Source organism: Ovis aries, chromosome 4, assembly GCF_016772045.2.
Source record: "Ovis aries strain OAR_USU_Benz2616 breed Rambouillet chromosome 4, ARS-UI_Ramb_v3.0, whole genome shotgun sequence".
In the NCBI taxonomy this organism is placed as follows: domain Eukaryota; kingdom Metazoa; phylum Chordata; class Mammalia; order Artiodactyla; family Bovidae; genus Ovis; species Ovis aries.
Window position 1 is genome coordinate 120,901,059 of NC_056057.1, and position 15,326 is coordinate 120,916,384.

General features: G+C 51.1%; 1 protein-coding gene across 3 annotated transcripts in view; it reads right to left on the reverse strand.

The window, feature by feature from the left end:
• Positions 1–15,326, reverse strand: part of PTPRN2 (protein tyrosine phosphatase receptor type N2) — a 618,076-nt gene that overhangs the window by 602,551 nt on the left and 199 nt on the right. The window lies entirely within an intron of this gene.

A 15,326-nucleotide genomic window follows, 5' to 3' on the forward strand; every position in this document is an offset into this window, starting at 1 on the left:
GCTGCTCTGCCAGGTCTTACTACAGGGGTGCTGCCCTGACCCCTGGAACCCCATTACAGAAACAGGGGAGCCTCTGAGGCGATGAACACGTGAGCTCTGAGCCAAACTGGAGCTGCCAGAGAGAGCAAACTAGCAGCTCGGACCACAGACCGACCGAAGATTCAGGTGCTGTCCACTCACAGCCTGGGCCGTGGGCCTGGAAGACCGTGACTGGCCGAGCATCACACACGGTCTGCACGCTCACGCCCTGCCTGCACCACCAAGTGTGCAAATCTAGGCAAGGGTCCTTCCTCCTCACTCTTGCGCCCTTTCCACAAACACCTCACTTCCTAGTTGTTAACTTAGGACACGGCTTTTAGAGAAGCTGCTGAAGGTCAACTCCAAACTCAAGCCACGCAGAGCCCAGAGCAGAGAAACAGAGAGCACGCTCACAGGCCCTGGAGCAGCCAGCAAGGCGCCTGCAGACTGCGGGCCCCCTCTCAGCCGCTCAGGGCTGACACGTGGAGTGTGCATAAACTGCCAGATCGAGGCCAACAGTGCCTAAGGAAACAATTCACAGCACAGCTGTGACCTTTCTATCTTTTTAGGGACAGCTCCTCGATTAAGGGTTCACAGAAGGGCTTTTTTCTCTCACCCCAGCAGCTACCCCATGCCAAGCCCCAAAGGACCCAAACAACAAATAACCGAGGCTGTGGAGGAGGAGGTGGGGAGCAAGGCTTGCCTTCCCAAATGCCTGCTTCCCCAGGGCCGCCACGCTCACACAGAAGCGTTTTGAAAGGTGTGTTCTCAAGCTGGGCCTGAGGCTTTGCCTGCCGGGTCTCCAGGTTCAAACTAGGGCCATATTTCATTTATTTTATTCTGCCTGTGGCAGGGTTTGGGATTTTTGTTTGTTTTGGCATGCTGTTATTTTTTTAATAAAGCCTATGTTCGTCAGCACAGCTAATGAGAAACATCTATTCCTTCAGGGTCCCAAAAGGTAAAAGTCAACTTCACAAGTGTTACCTGCATTTCCTGGCAAGAATTAGGAAGCACAACAAAATAACTATCCACAGAAGGAAAAACACAGTGCTTACACATGAAGGTCTTCTCACCTGGGAAAATGTCACTGTATGACAAGCACTAGGAATGCACGGGAGAGGGGCCCTGGTGAGCTTCTGGAGGGCAGGGAAGGAAGGTTCTGGAGGCTGGGGAAAGTTCTAGAAAGTTCTCAAAAGCAAGGAAAGTTCTGGAGGTCATGGAAAGTTCTGGAAATCATGAAAAGTTCTAGAGGGCATAAAAAGTTCTCAAAAGAAAGGAGAGTTCTGGAGGTCGCAGAAAGCTCTGGAGGGCAGGGAAAGTTCTGGAGGGCAGGGAAGGTTCTGAAGATCATGAGACATTCTAGAGGGCACGGAAAATTCTGGGAAGTTCTCAAAAGCAAGAAGAGTTCTGGAGGTCATGGAAAGTTCTGGAAGCCATGGAAAGTTCTGGAAAGTTCTCAAAAGCAAGGAGAGTTCTGGAGGTCATGGGAAGTTCTGGAGGGCATGGAAAGTTCTGGAGGGCAGGGAAGGTTCTCAGAGGCAAGGGAGGGTTGGGGGACAAGGACACTGACATGTTTGCTTGTCCAGTGCTGGCACAGGGCCTGGCACTCAGTGAGTGCTCAGCGCATTATATGACTATTGTAGAGCTCAAGGGAAGATTGACACTCTTTGTTCACAATGAGAATAGAGAAACCTGATGAAGGATAAATATCTGGATTTTCCTCAAGACGTACAATTGTCCGTTGGTATACATGGGGTTAGCCCCAGGACCCACCACGGACACCAGATCCACAGATGCTACAGTCCCATATCTGTATCTGTGGTTCTTTATCGATGGACTCACCCAACCTCAGACTGCAGTGTGACGTATTAATGGAAAAACACCAATATGTAAGTGGATTTGTGCAGTGCAAACCCGTGCCATTCACGGGTGGACTGCTGTCTGTGTCCTGGGCACAGACGTGAACTTGGAGCCCCCTGTAATTTCTGGGGATGTCTTCTTCCTCAGAGAAGGCTGACTTCTGCTTCCAGCTGGAGGCAAAGGCAAGGCCCCCGACACCTTATCTGGTGAAGATGGGACAGCTCACGCTGAGCCTCTGACCCTGCAAGGCCTGTCCTCTCTCCCCGAACCACTTCTCATCCACAACCCACTCGGGTCCTGAACAGCACCTCAGACACACTACCAGGACCCCTGCCTGGGAAGTGGGGAGCCCTCCCCAGAACTGGCTGATGCTCTGATCCACCTTCTCCTAGAGTTCCCCCCAACTCTTCACTCCGATTCTTCTTCTATCTCCCATGGAGATATCTTCCATGGAGGTCATGGAAAGTTCTGGAGATCATGGAAAGTTCTGAAGATCATGAGACGTTCTAGAGGGCATGGAAAGTTCTGGGAAGTTCTCAAAAGCAAGAAGAGTTCTGGAGGCCATGGAAAGTTCTGGAGGCCATGGAAAGTTCTAGAGGGCATGGAAAGTTCTGGAGGGCATGGAAAGTTCTAGAAGGCAGGGAAAGGGATGGCAATTTAATCAGACCCAACAAGAAAGTGGTCAGGAAGATTAAAAATCATCCTTCAGACTTTTTCAAATATGGATTTCTATATATTACAATCAATAGTAGACATTGTTCTAACCACATATCATGCCTCGATGCAGTAGATAAGTATACCCTGAAACTACGGAGATTGAAAAAACATTAAAAACTAAGCATCTGAAACAATATTAATATTAATGAGTACAAGAGTATTTTTACTTTCAACAACAATAATTAATCATTGGCAATGTTATCTTAAAGAGAATTACCAGACCACCTTACTTGCCCCCTGAGAAATCTATATGCAGGTCAAGAAGCAGCAGTTAGAACTGAACGTGGAACAATGGGCTGGTTCAAAATTGGGAAAGGAGTGCGTCAAGGCCGTGTATTGTCAGCCTGCTTATTCAGCTGATATGCAGAGCACGTGCTGTGCATGCTTCAGTCACATCCAGCTCTTCGTGACCCCATGGGCTATAGCCTGCCAGCTCCTCTGCCTTGGGATTCTCCAGGCAAGAATATCGGGGCTGGTTGCAATGCCCTCCTCCAGGGGATCATCCCAACCCAGGGACTGAACCCACATTTCTTATGTCTCCTGTGCTGGCAAGAGGGCTCTTTACCACTAGCGCCACCTGGGAAGCCGTGTCCATCATGCAGAATACACCATAAGAGATGCTGGGCTGGATAAGGCACAAGCTGGACGGCACCACCCCACTCAGGACTGACCCAAATCAAACCCCTTACAGTTATACAGTGGAAGTGACAAGTAGATGCAAGGGTTAGATTTGATAGAGTGCCCGAAGAGTTATGGACAGAAGTTCATAGCACTGTGCAGGAGGCAATGGTTAGAATCATCTCCAAGGAAGAGAAATGCAAAAAGGAAAAATGGCTGTCTGAGGAGGCCTTACAGATAGCTGAGGAAAGAAGAGAAGCAAAAGGCAAAGGAGAAAAGGAAAGATATATCCATCTGACTGCAGAGTTCCAGAGAATAGCAAGGAGAGATAAGAAAGCCTTCCTCAGTGATCAACGCAAAGAAAGAGGAAAACAATAGAATGGGAAAGACTAGAGATCTCTTCAAGAAAATTAGAGATACCAAGGGAACATTTCATGCAAAGATGGGCACAATAAAGGATAGAAATGGTATGGACCCAACAGACGCAGAAGATATTAAGAAGAGGTGGCAAGAATACACAGAAGAACTCTATAGAAAAGATCTTAGTGACCCGGATAAGCACAATGGTGTGATCACTCACCTAGAGCCAGACATCCTGGAGTGTGAAGTCAAGTGGGCCTTAGGAAGCATCACTATGAACAAAGTTAGTGGAGGTGATGGAATTTCAGCTAAGCTATTTCAAATCCTAAAAGATGATGCTGTGAAAGTGCTACACTCAATATGCCAGCAAATTTGGAAAACTCAGCAGTGGCCACAGGTCTGGAAAAGGTCAGTTTTCATTCCAATCCCAAAGAAAGGTAACACCAAAGGATGTTCAAACTACTGTACAATTGTACTCATCTCACACTCTAGTAAAGTAACGCTCAAAATTCCCCAAGCCAGGCTTCAACAGTACATGAACCAAGAACTTCCAGATGTTCAAGCTAGATTTAGAAAAGGCAAAGAAGTCAGAGATCAAATTGCCAACATCGTTGGATCATAGAAAAAGCAAGAGAGCTCAAGAAAAACATCTACTTCTGCTTCATTGAGTACACTAAAGCCTCTGATCGTGTGGATCACAATAAACTGGGGAAAATTCTTAAAGGTAAAGGAATACCAGACCACCTTACCTGCCTCCTGAGAAACCTGTATCCAGGTCAAGAAGCAAAAGTTAGAACTAGACATGGAACAATGGACTAGTTCAGACTGGGACAGGAGTGCATCAAGCCTGTATATTGTCACCCCACTTATTTAACTTCTATGCAGAGTACCTCATGAGAAACGTCAGGCTGCATGAAGCACAAGCTGGAATCAAGGTCACCAGGAGAATATCGATAACCTCAGATATGCAGATGACACCACCCGTAAGGCAGAAAATGAAGAGGAACCTCTTGGAGAAGGTTAAAGAGGAGAGCGAAAAAGCTGGCTCAAAATTCAACATTCAAAAAACGAAGATCATAGCATCCAGTCCCATCACTTCATGGCAAATAGATGGGGAAACAATGAGAACAGTGACAGACTTTTTTCCTTGGACTCCAAAATCATTTCAGATGGTGACTGCAGCCATTAAATTAAAAGACGCTTGCTCCTTGGAAGAAAAGTTATGACAAGCCTAGATAGCGTATTAAAAAGCAGAGACGTCACTTTGACAACAAAGGTTAGTATAGTCAAAGCTATGGTTTTTCCGGTAGTCATGTACGGATGTGAGAGTTGGACCATTAAGAAGGCTGAGTGCCAGAAAACTAATGTTTTTGAACTATGGTGTTGGAGAAGACTCTTGAGACTGCAAGGAGAGCAAACCAGTCAATCCTAAAGGAAATCAACCCTGAATATTCATCAGAAGGACTGATGCTGAAGCTAAAGTTCCAATACTTTGGCCAGTTGATGCGAAGAGTTGACTCATTAGAAAAGACCCTGATGCTGAGAAAGATAGAAGGCAGGAGGAGATGACGACGACAGAGGATGAGATGGGTGGATGGCATCACCCAGTCAATGGACATGAGTTTGAGCAGGCTCCAGGAGATGCTGATGGACAGGGAAGCTGGACATGCTGCAGTCCATGGGGTCACAGAGTCGGACGCAACTTAGTGACTGACCAACAACAGCGTTGTCTCCTTCTTTCTAAATTCGTGTTTAGTGTTATAATGAGCACTAGTTCAGTAGAGCACGTGTGATCTGCAAATCCATGGACACACACATGCACACCGATGCGCGCACACAGGCACGTGGCGCAGGCCACGTGATGAGGTGAGGCTTCTCGCAGAGCAGTTACAGAGTCAGATTCGAGGGTGGTTCTCGGTCACCCCACCAGAACTGGAGGGCCGTGGGAGAAGGCAAGCTTCTCTCTGTTACAGCTGTCCTGCTGCCCTCTCAGCCCGCCTCTCCCCCCGGATGTGAGCACATAGCCAGCAGCTCCTCCCAAGCCCCGTCTACAGCAGGGCTCCTCAGGGGGTCTAGCCAGCCCTCCGAGGTGGGGGCACCCGGTGCACTGCAGGCTGTCCCCAGTGCACTGCAGGCTGTCCAACACCCCAACCCCTTCTCTGGAGACCCTAGCAGCACACCTCCCACCTGAGCTGAGACAGCCAGAAACGTCCCCATGGCAGCCCAGACCCCGGTGGAGGACCACTGGGCTAGTAAAGGAGCTCAGCACCTTGCTCTCAAGAGGCCGCTTCAAGCAGCCCTCGCTCTTGTCTGCAGAGGACATCCTCTTCCCCCATTAGCCATTTATTTTACACAGCAAAGCAGCACCTTGTGATATCCTGGAGGAACTATCACAGCACATGAAACACATATACCCATGCCCACACAGACACGGTCAAGCTAAGGCTTTGATTTGGGAGCGAGTACCCACTCAATCTCCTACAATCGTGAAACATCTCCTCTAACAATCTAGATCACTCTTTTTCCCTAGTGTTTGACTTTAAACATACCGTGGATATCTGATGTTCTTTCAGAGTTCCTAAGGAAAACATTTAATCATTAAACAAATGCAACATATTCTTCAACAGTATCAATTCAGATCAAATACATCACTTTTTAACATCACCAACAGACTTCTTAGTTAACATACTGATATGTCAATAATGTAGTCTCCCGGAACACTAAAATTAGTTTGACACTAGTTTCACTCCATCAGAATCTTCAGAAGGATTTCCCTGATGGTCCTGTGGTTAAGAATCCACCTTGCAATGCAGGGGACGTGGGTTCGATCCCTGGTCAGGGAACTGGGATCCCCGTGGCGCGGAGCAACTAACAAGCCCACATGCAGCAACTCTTGGACCTGGGAGGCACAGTGAGCGCCTGCCTGCAGCGCAGTGAGCGTCCGCCTGCGGCAGAGGACCCCGCCTGGTGCAGTGGGGGCCCACAGCTGAGACCTGAGGCAGCCCAATGAATAAACGCATATGTAAACACAGGCAGACAAGAGTAGGCATATGTATATGAATATCCAAGTTTCTGCCTTTAACAGATTGCATATTTTTATCTTCTCAGGATAGAGCTAAATCAAGATATTCTTTGAGAACTGCTTCTCCTCAGATAGAACAGATGTAACTAAGCAGAACCTAGCTCACCGCTGAGCAGTGACGCACTGATGCTCTTTACCCTGTACCCACGTGCAGTATTCTTTACTGACAGAGCTTCCCTTCCCAGGCTGCTCCTTTGATATCGCACGAGTTTGTTCCTCTGGACACGTAGTTGTCCGATGAATTCTGCACAATGGTTTTCAGCACACTGGCAATATCTCTACGTGTCCTGGTTATAGATCTGTATGTATGCACCCATACTCTCTATGATGAGGGTAAATTAAAGTTTTAAGTTCATTATGATATGTTAGGAATACAGAACCATTAGAAATGATCACAGATATCAGGAAGTAAGTGATACTGCTTCTTAGCAGACTGAGAATCCAATCTCTATTCTGAAAAATATTCTTTTCACTTAAAGACGGTTCCTTATTCAAGTTGTCAAGACGCTTCCTTCTGCTTAAACCCCCAGCAGTGACAAACTCACGCAGGAGAGCGATCCCTGGGGCTTCAGCACCTGCCCTTGACGCACCCTTTGGAGTGCTCGCCCCAAACAAGACACAAGCCAACGGGAGACCCCAGCCTGCCACGGCCACTTCCAGGGAGACGGACCGTGCACAGCCAGGCACCTCTGGCGCTGCGAGAAATGGGCACCTCGGCTTCTGACAGGGCCGTCTCTCCCTCCCACCCACACTCTGCCTGAAGCCCTTCTCCACAAGGAAGGCTGCGGGGAAGGAGGGGTGAACGCAGGGTGCACACCACGGGGGAGGGGCACTGACCCGAGCCCAGCGGGGCTCCCAGCAGGAACCCAGCGGCCCAGGGAGGGGGCAGGCCTGCCAACACGGGGCACGAATCGCCCCTCAAACTGTAGGTAAGGGGCAGGCAACCAGCCAGGTTCGCTAGCTCCCTCCTACAGCCACACAGACAGGCACAAGGGACAGACTGCAGTGCCCACTGGACCCAGAGGGGGCCTGGCACCCGGCCCACACACCCTTGGTCGGAAGTCAAGGTCTGAGCCTGGGTCCTGCAGAGAGATGCTGTGGTCCTCAGATCTGGGGGCAGGGAGCCTCCGCACCCCACTCCCACCATCACGGCCATCTTCACCAGCAGGATGCGGGCATCCTCACACCCACCCAGGCGAGTGGTGCGGACGGCAGTGGCCTCGGGAGCCCCGCGTGGGTGCCAAGTGCTGGTGTGACCCCTCCAGTGCTTCCACAAGACACGCGAGGGCTTTGGTCTCTACTGTTTACACTTTGGAGAAAAGACAAAAATACAGACACTCAAAAACAGTGCAGACTAGACATGTCAAATATACCCCCAAAGGTGCTCTGATTTTTGAATTTGTCAAATGTCAGTCAAACAGTTAAATATTATTTAAAAGAAAGTGCTGACCGTTTGAGAAAACAATATACTCTCTCTTTTTAGTACACTTAATGCTCAAATGTGTAAAATCTGTCTGACTATTATCCAAGCCCTCTTTCTTCTATTCAGGGGCCTTATGCTCTCTGAAGGGATGGCACAAGCTACAGACATGTTTTCACCACTACTTGTTCTCATTGTTACAACATAATCGGGCCTGCATTCTACTTAGTTGAACTAGTGACAATTTATTAAATATGTTTATTAGAAAACATAAATAATATTGACCGTTTTTTTTCTTTGCCTGCACCACATGGCTTGTGGGATCTTAGTTTCCCAACCAGGGATCAAACCCAGAAACAAACATGCAGAATCCTAACCACTAGACCACCAGGGAATTTCTGATATTACTATTTTAAATGGTAACTTAAAACAAAAACAAACAAAAAAACCTCAGTAATCAATTCAGCTGAGACTTGGACTCAGCAAAATAACACTGTTTTCAATAATAACAATATTCCACTGTGTCAGGCCACCAAGCTGGAGAAACCTACAGCTTCTAAAAGCAACTAGGGTTACAACTAGGACTGCCATTATCAAGAATTCTCCCACCATCTCATAACATTCTCTCAAAAACACACAAAAAAATTGGCATTTTGCTTGTGGTATAAATTCAGAGAGATTCAGGTGGAGTCCTCCATTTCTCTTGACTCCCACTGTGAGTGCCGACAGAAAGATGAGGCAGCTTCCTAGTCTATCAACATGCCCACCCCACCCCAAAATGATAACCTTTCTCATGTCATCTGTGTCCTGGACCCATATCCACCAGTCCCCACCACGTGTTTGGAAACTGTTAGAATCCTCTCTGGTCTCCACGCTGACCGTGTCATGGATCAAGGACCAGAACGCCCTGGTGAGGCAGCTGCTAGGCGGGAGAGGCTCAGCCACAAGGGTGGGCCCCGGTCGCCCAGAACTGACCCTGGTACTTCCTCATGTGTTGCTCAGACAACACTTAACTCAGATGCAAGTGTGGTGATCTGAACCTCGGCCTATTTTCAGGCAAAACCAGACAAGGAGATTCAAGAAGACCCGCGGTACTGACAAAGCGAACGTGCCTTTCCGGGATGGAAGGCGGTTCGAGGCGGGAAGGCTGGTGGACCGCGGCTCCGGCTGCCTCTTCACCCACGTCCCCGCTCCCACCGCCACGGAGACTGTGCTTCCTCTCACTGGTTTGCTTCAGCCGCTGCCACTAAAATACCAGCTACTTCAGAGAACATACACATCGCTGAACTGGCTTCCAGCCGCACCTCAGGTTAATTACTGCTCTGAGCTGGATTAAAGCCACGGCCCCAGATGGAAAAGGCATCAGCCTCCCAGGGCCAACTTCAGGGGCTGCTCCGTCCATTTACGAGTTGACTACGTTTCGCTGTTGGAGTCAGAATTGACTTGCACCATTAATGTGAAGTCCTTTCCCTTTTGGAAACCAGGTCAGTTTTTCTTCTGAAAATTCTTCCCCCCAAACAAACTTCCAAACACATTCTTTGTACTGTACGTTAGGAGACTGCAAAACGGGCTTTGGGAATCACCTGGGACAAAGACTGCCCACATCACACAAGGGCAGCTTCATTCTTTCACCTCCTCAGGCAAGAAGAAGGACTGGTCAGAAGGCACCCTCCCTCACCTGTCTGCTGCTCTAAATGTCAGCTTAGATGGAACCACTCTTAACTTTTTCTTATGAAAGTAACCCCTCCTTCCTCCCTTACTCTGAATTAGACTATTCGCTATGATGAGTCTTAAGTGAAAGCTAGCTTCTTCAGTGTTTGTATTGCTACATTCAGAAAGCTGATGGAAGCAGAGAGGCGTCTGAGCAGAGGGCATGCACACAGGAGCCCGCGAGTGCTATGGTGGCACTGCGCCCCTGCCATCTTGGGAAGGGCTGGTGTCCAAAAACAAGCCGGCCGCTTCTAAGCATCAAGATTCCCTCAGAAAGGCCAACCAGATAACTGAGCCCTACAGCCCGAACAAGCCCCAGTCTGGAACATCACTGCCCTCCTACAGACGTCCTGTTCTTGGGAACTGGAGGGGCAGGTTCTGAGGGCACACAGATCGTCTGCCGCGACCTGCACGCTCGGGGCTGGCCCTGCCCCATCCTGGGCCAGCTGCTGGAGGAGGCCAGAGCCCAGGGCCCAGTCCCAGCACCGGGCGTCCCACAGCGTGCTTCTCAGCTGCTCTGGGCCTCAGGCTTCCCACCTGTGGAACGCAGAAAGAAACGTGTGCCCACCAGAGCTCTTCTGGGGCCAACACATAAGCACACACACGGCACTCCAGGGGCTGCTGAGGGAAGGCACAGGGCAGAGCTGGGGTTACGGGACTGTCCTGCCACCTGTCACTGAAATCTGTACACAGAACACACACCAAAAGAGAAGCTCGATTTCACGTGTGATAATTTTTAATTGAATAGAGAGAGAAATCACCCCAATCTGTTTTATAACTATTAGCTCATTTCCTCCAGCCCATCACACTCTTGAACTGCCCTCATGGGAACCATTACTGGTCACATGAGGTTAAGAGGGCATGTCCTTGCATTTTCTGAATTACAGCCGATACTCTGGCAAAGTAAGTGAACCAAACGCTCCCTTATCCACCGCCACACAGGAGAATCAACACCAAGTGATCATTGAAAACCCTCAATGCTCTCCTCCTTTCTTCACACCTCACATGAAGGCCATTTTAAAGACAGATGGACCCTGATGTTTCACACGTCAGCACTTCCAAGTCCAAAGTCCAGTTTCTTAGACTAATGTGGGAGTCACTCACTTATCAGCTTGGAAGCTGACTAACAAACAAAAATGTTACTTAATATGTGAACATAAGTGTTTCCAGGAGAACCGCACCTCTTTTAACTTCCTGCCCTAGATACTTAAACAGCAGTTGTGGCCAAGCTGTTAGAGAAGGCAGGAGTTAAAAGAAAAAATTTCCTTGTCCTCCTAACAAGCTCTGTTTCCAGCCAGCAGAAAAGAGCATTGACTGTTTTCTGCTTCTCCGGTTTTCTGGCCTCCTATCAACCAAGATGTGAAAAATAAGTCCAGCTGGGTCTACATTTATGAAGGTCAATTTAGACTAATGTGAAAACAGCTGCCAGGTGCTTTTATATGGCACAGAGGGTTATCTCCCATGAATTCAACTGTTTGCTTTCTCGGGAAATGGAACATCTAGTCAGAAGAGATAAGATAGGTTCTGAGCTAGCTGAGCCTCGCCAGGCCTGCATCTACGGACACACATCTAGATGAAAGCCTCGCCCACTCCTTAAGCTTTTTTCCGCCTCTCCAACCCATAAAACATCCCTAAACTAGAAATATTTGTATATACACAGACATATCTTAAATATCTGTCACCCAAAGCCTGAGGGTTTTTTTTCAGTTTTCCTGTTTAATTACAAACACGTTTTCATTTAAAAATCTTGAAATTCTAAGGTATTGCTCAAAGAGGCTGTGGTAATGGAAACCCTTCTTAGGAAGACCGTGTGTAAGGACAGCTCAGCGGACCCCATCTCTCCATGCTTTACTCCCTCCCTCCATATTCCTAACTTCCAAAAATCCTAAGGAAAGGGGTGAATAACTGCATTTGCAAGTTAGATAGTACTACATGTAAACCACAGAACAAAATAAACTCAGAAGGTAGAGATTATTATCGCGTAAAAGAACCAATGATTGCCACAGAACTCATCTAACCACGTGCCCCGGGACGACGAGCCTGGGGCTGCACCCTGCCTGAGCTGCGGACACCCTGCTGCCCTTCTTCAGGGGAAGCCGGGGCTCCAGCCACGCCTGCACATTTCACAGCATTCAGAAATTGTCAGTGGGGGCCAGCACCACCACCGAGGAAAAGAGAAAGAGGACTATGACAAATTGAGCACACCCCCGCACCTCCCGGCGCACACACAGACGACGAGCTTGGTGACCAGGTGCGAAACCAGATGAGCGTTTAAAAGGAGAGATGAGAGGTGCCGAGGTGCACAGCTGAGCTTCGCACAGAGAAGAAGCCATCTGAGAACCGCGTTCATTCCCTGCACATTTTTCCTGAGCCTGATACATTTAACTGCCATCTCTGGACACGGGAGACAGCCACACCACCATCCCACCCAACGCCCCTGCATCTGTGGGGGTGCCCACTGTCGGCACCTCCCTCTCCCGAAAGCCTGAGGTTCTCCTTGTGCCCCAGTCCTGCCACACAGGGACACCAATCAGTACCTGGGGCTGCAGGGCCAGAGCAGGAGGAGGCGGAAACCACCGGCAGAGAAAAGGCTCACAGCTGGAGAGAAGGCCGCAGGCAGCAGGGCTCTCGCTCGGGGGAGGAGCAGGCTGCTCACCATCATACAAGAGGCAAAGCCAACAGCTCCGGACCCCAAGAAGCAAAGATGGACCTGTGCTCTTGTGGCAGGAAGAACACTTTGATTTAAAAATAAACATGCCATCTCGGCGACAAAGCACACCGACTGCTCCTGGCAGCGCTCTCCCCAGCTCTGCGTGGGCTCACTGGCGAGAGAGAAACACGCGCGGGCAAATCCAGAGGCAAAGACAAAGGAGAAAAAGAAACAGGCGCCCATCTTCAAAGCCAGGCAGGTCTGACTTTGCATTCTCCAAGCTAAATTTGCACAAAAGGTGGATTCTGTCCTTTAGCAAATGAAATTTGCGTTTCTTCAGCAAAAAAGGAAGATCTTTAATATGTATGACTGCCTTTAAATGTGGGGGCTGCCAGAGCAGGTTCACAAACTAGCCTCCCTATAACTGAAGAATGATTCAAAGACAAAAGGCTCAAGTTCACAACAGCATAATGGAAAAAGTACTGAGCACCCGAACAAAAGGATGTCCTAAAACCACAGAGAATGGCAGAGCGAGGAAGAAAGAAAACCCAAAGACAGAAGAGAATCGCTAAGCTGCCCAGGACAGGGCCACCTGAGCAGTGGTCTGGCCGCAAGCAGAGTGGAGTCAGAGCCTTGAGAAGGGGCGCCTTATTCCTGCCCCATGCACCTCTGATCACCGTGTCATAAATAATAGGCCGCCATGTGCCATAAGGGAGCCTTCTGCACCAGAAAGACACGGGCAGAATAGGTGCTGAAGGTCAGCAGGCTAACGTGATTAAGGGGGCGAGGGTGCCCTTGAGGAAAGGGAGCGGTGAGATGTCCATGGTCACTGAGATGCTGCCAACAGTTGCTGTGGCACGTGGCTCAGAGCAACGAACATACACTCAGACGTGGTAGTTTTGTCAATCCAGGGTTTCAACAAGAGCTCCTTCACTGTCTAAATGTGAAAAGGCCCCTAATCCAAGGCAAGGCATCCTCTGCAGAAAGAGCTGGCCTCGGGTCTTGGTGAGTTCTAGACTCTAGGACTCAACTGAGGAGGCAAAATGTGTATCGCCTTGAACCATGTGTTCTATAGACCTTAACCTGAAGCTGAGTGTTAACAGTTAAATAAATAAATAGGCATGAGTGACATGGCTGGGACCAGATCCATGGTCTCCGGGTACATCTCTCCGTGTCCATCATTACTTGGGACACTGCAGTTGCTGTGACCATTATGTGCCAGATCCAGACAGTTGAGAAAAACAAACATGGCAGCATATGCCTTTCACGGGTGACCATGGTCCCCCTTCGCCATCTGGAGACTGTGCCTGTGAACCGTAAGGGCGCAGCAGCGTCCCCTGGGTGAGGACGGTGCAGGGATAGAAGGCTGAGGGCACAGGGCGCTGGGAGTGCATGTGGGTGGGCGTGGCTGCATGCAGCCCCAGGATGGGTCCCCCAGTATCTGGCTACCTGTGCACCCCGCCATGGTAGTGTCCAATCATTCTGGGACCCAGCAGGCTACAGCGATCAGCTGGAGTCCCTGAGACAGTTCAAAAAGGTCTGGGCCCCTAAGGTTGACCCACACCAAGACTGCGTTCAGGAGGCTCCCTAGAAGCACATCAAGAGCAGAGGGGGAATAAGGCTCTCCTTAATGATACAAGTCAATTTTGCTGGTAGCCAGAACACCACTGCTGTGTCGGGCTGCGCTGTCCCAGGCAGCTTAGCGATTCTCTTCTGTTCACTTATGTCTGCCTTTGGGTTTTCCTTTGCTCGCTCCCTGAGCCACCCCCTCCTTCCTCCTTTCTCTACCATTTCTGAAAGTGGTAGAGCTTTTCAGCTTGCGATGAACGGGCAGTTACAATGGAAACAGAATAGCTGAGGACCAGCCTTGCCTTCATCCCATGGAAACTGCCCTCCCTGGAACACCGAGTGGCCAGTGTCAGCTGACCCTGGTTCTCCCTGACCGTGTGTGTGTGGAGGGCGGCGTCGGGAGAGCTGAGCAAACAGCTCTCACAGGAGGTGACATGCCAGTTCCGGCCAGATGAAGGAAGGAGCACAGCCCAGCTAAGGCTGACCAGCACACAGCCAGGCCTCTGTGGCTGCTCTGGGGCAAGGTCCTGGAGGTCAAGGCAGAGTGAGGGGGGGCGGGGGACCCCAGCCTCCCGGGCGGGGCTCAGCGGGGCAGGCTCACCTGGGCCCGGGGTGGCTCGGGGGGGAAGTGGCTGGACGACGGGGACGCCAGGTGCGAGGACTAGACTCGCTGTTCCCCTCAGGGCCTCCCCAGGCAGGCGAGGACCTCCTCCCGAGTGGCGCTGGCCTTCCCCGTGCTCGCTGTCCGCAGGCCGGGGCCGCGTGTGCGCCCAGGAAAGCCAAGGCGGCGCTGAGGGCCCGGGACCTGCGGCGGCCGTGCCCACCTGTGTCGGCAGTCCGCGGTCTCCGGGACGGCGGCGCCCGGGGGGCGGCGGGGCGAGGCCCGGGCCGGCTCTGCCCGCAGCCCCGCGACAGGCGCTCCTCTCACCTCAGGGGCCCAGGGCCGGAGCCCGCGGACCCGCCTCAACCGACCCTCCTCTACCGACCCTCCTCTACCGACCCTCCTCAACAGCAAGGCGGGCGCGCGTCGCAGGCCGCGGGGCGGCGGCCAGGCCCTCCCCGCGCCCCGCCGCCCCCCACTCCCCTCGGGGGCCTCCCGCGCGACCGCGAGGCGCGGGGCAGGCCGCGCGGGGGGGGACGCGCGGCGCGGACACGCGGGGGCCCCCGCAGAGCGCGCGCCCGCCGCCGCGCCCGCGCCCCCGCGCCGCTCGCTGGGCGCTGCCCCGGCCCCGCGCCCGGCCGCCGCGCACCTCTTCCCCTCCGCTCCGCACCCCGGCCCCCACGAGCGCGCCCGCGCCCCGCCAGGCGCCCCTCCCCCAGCG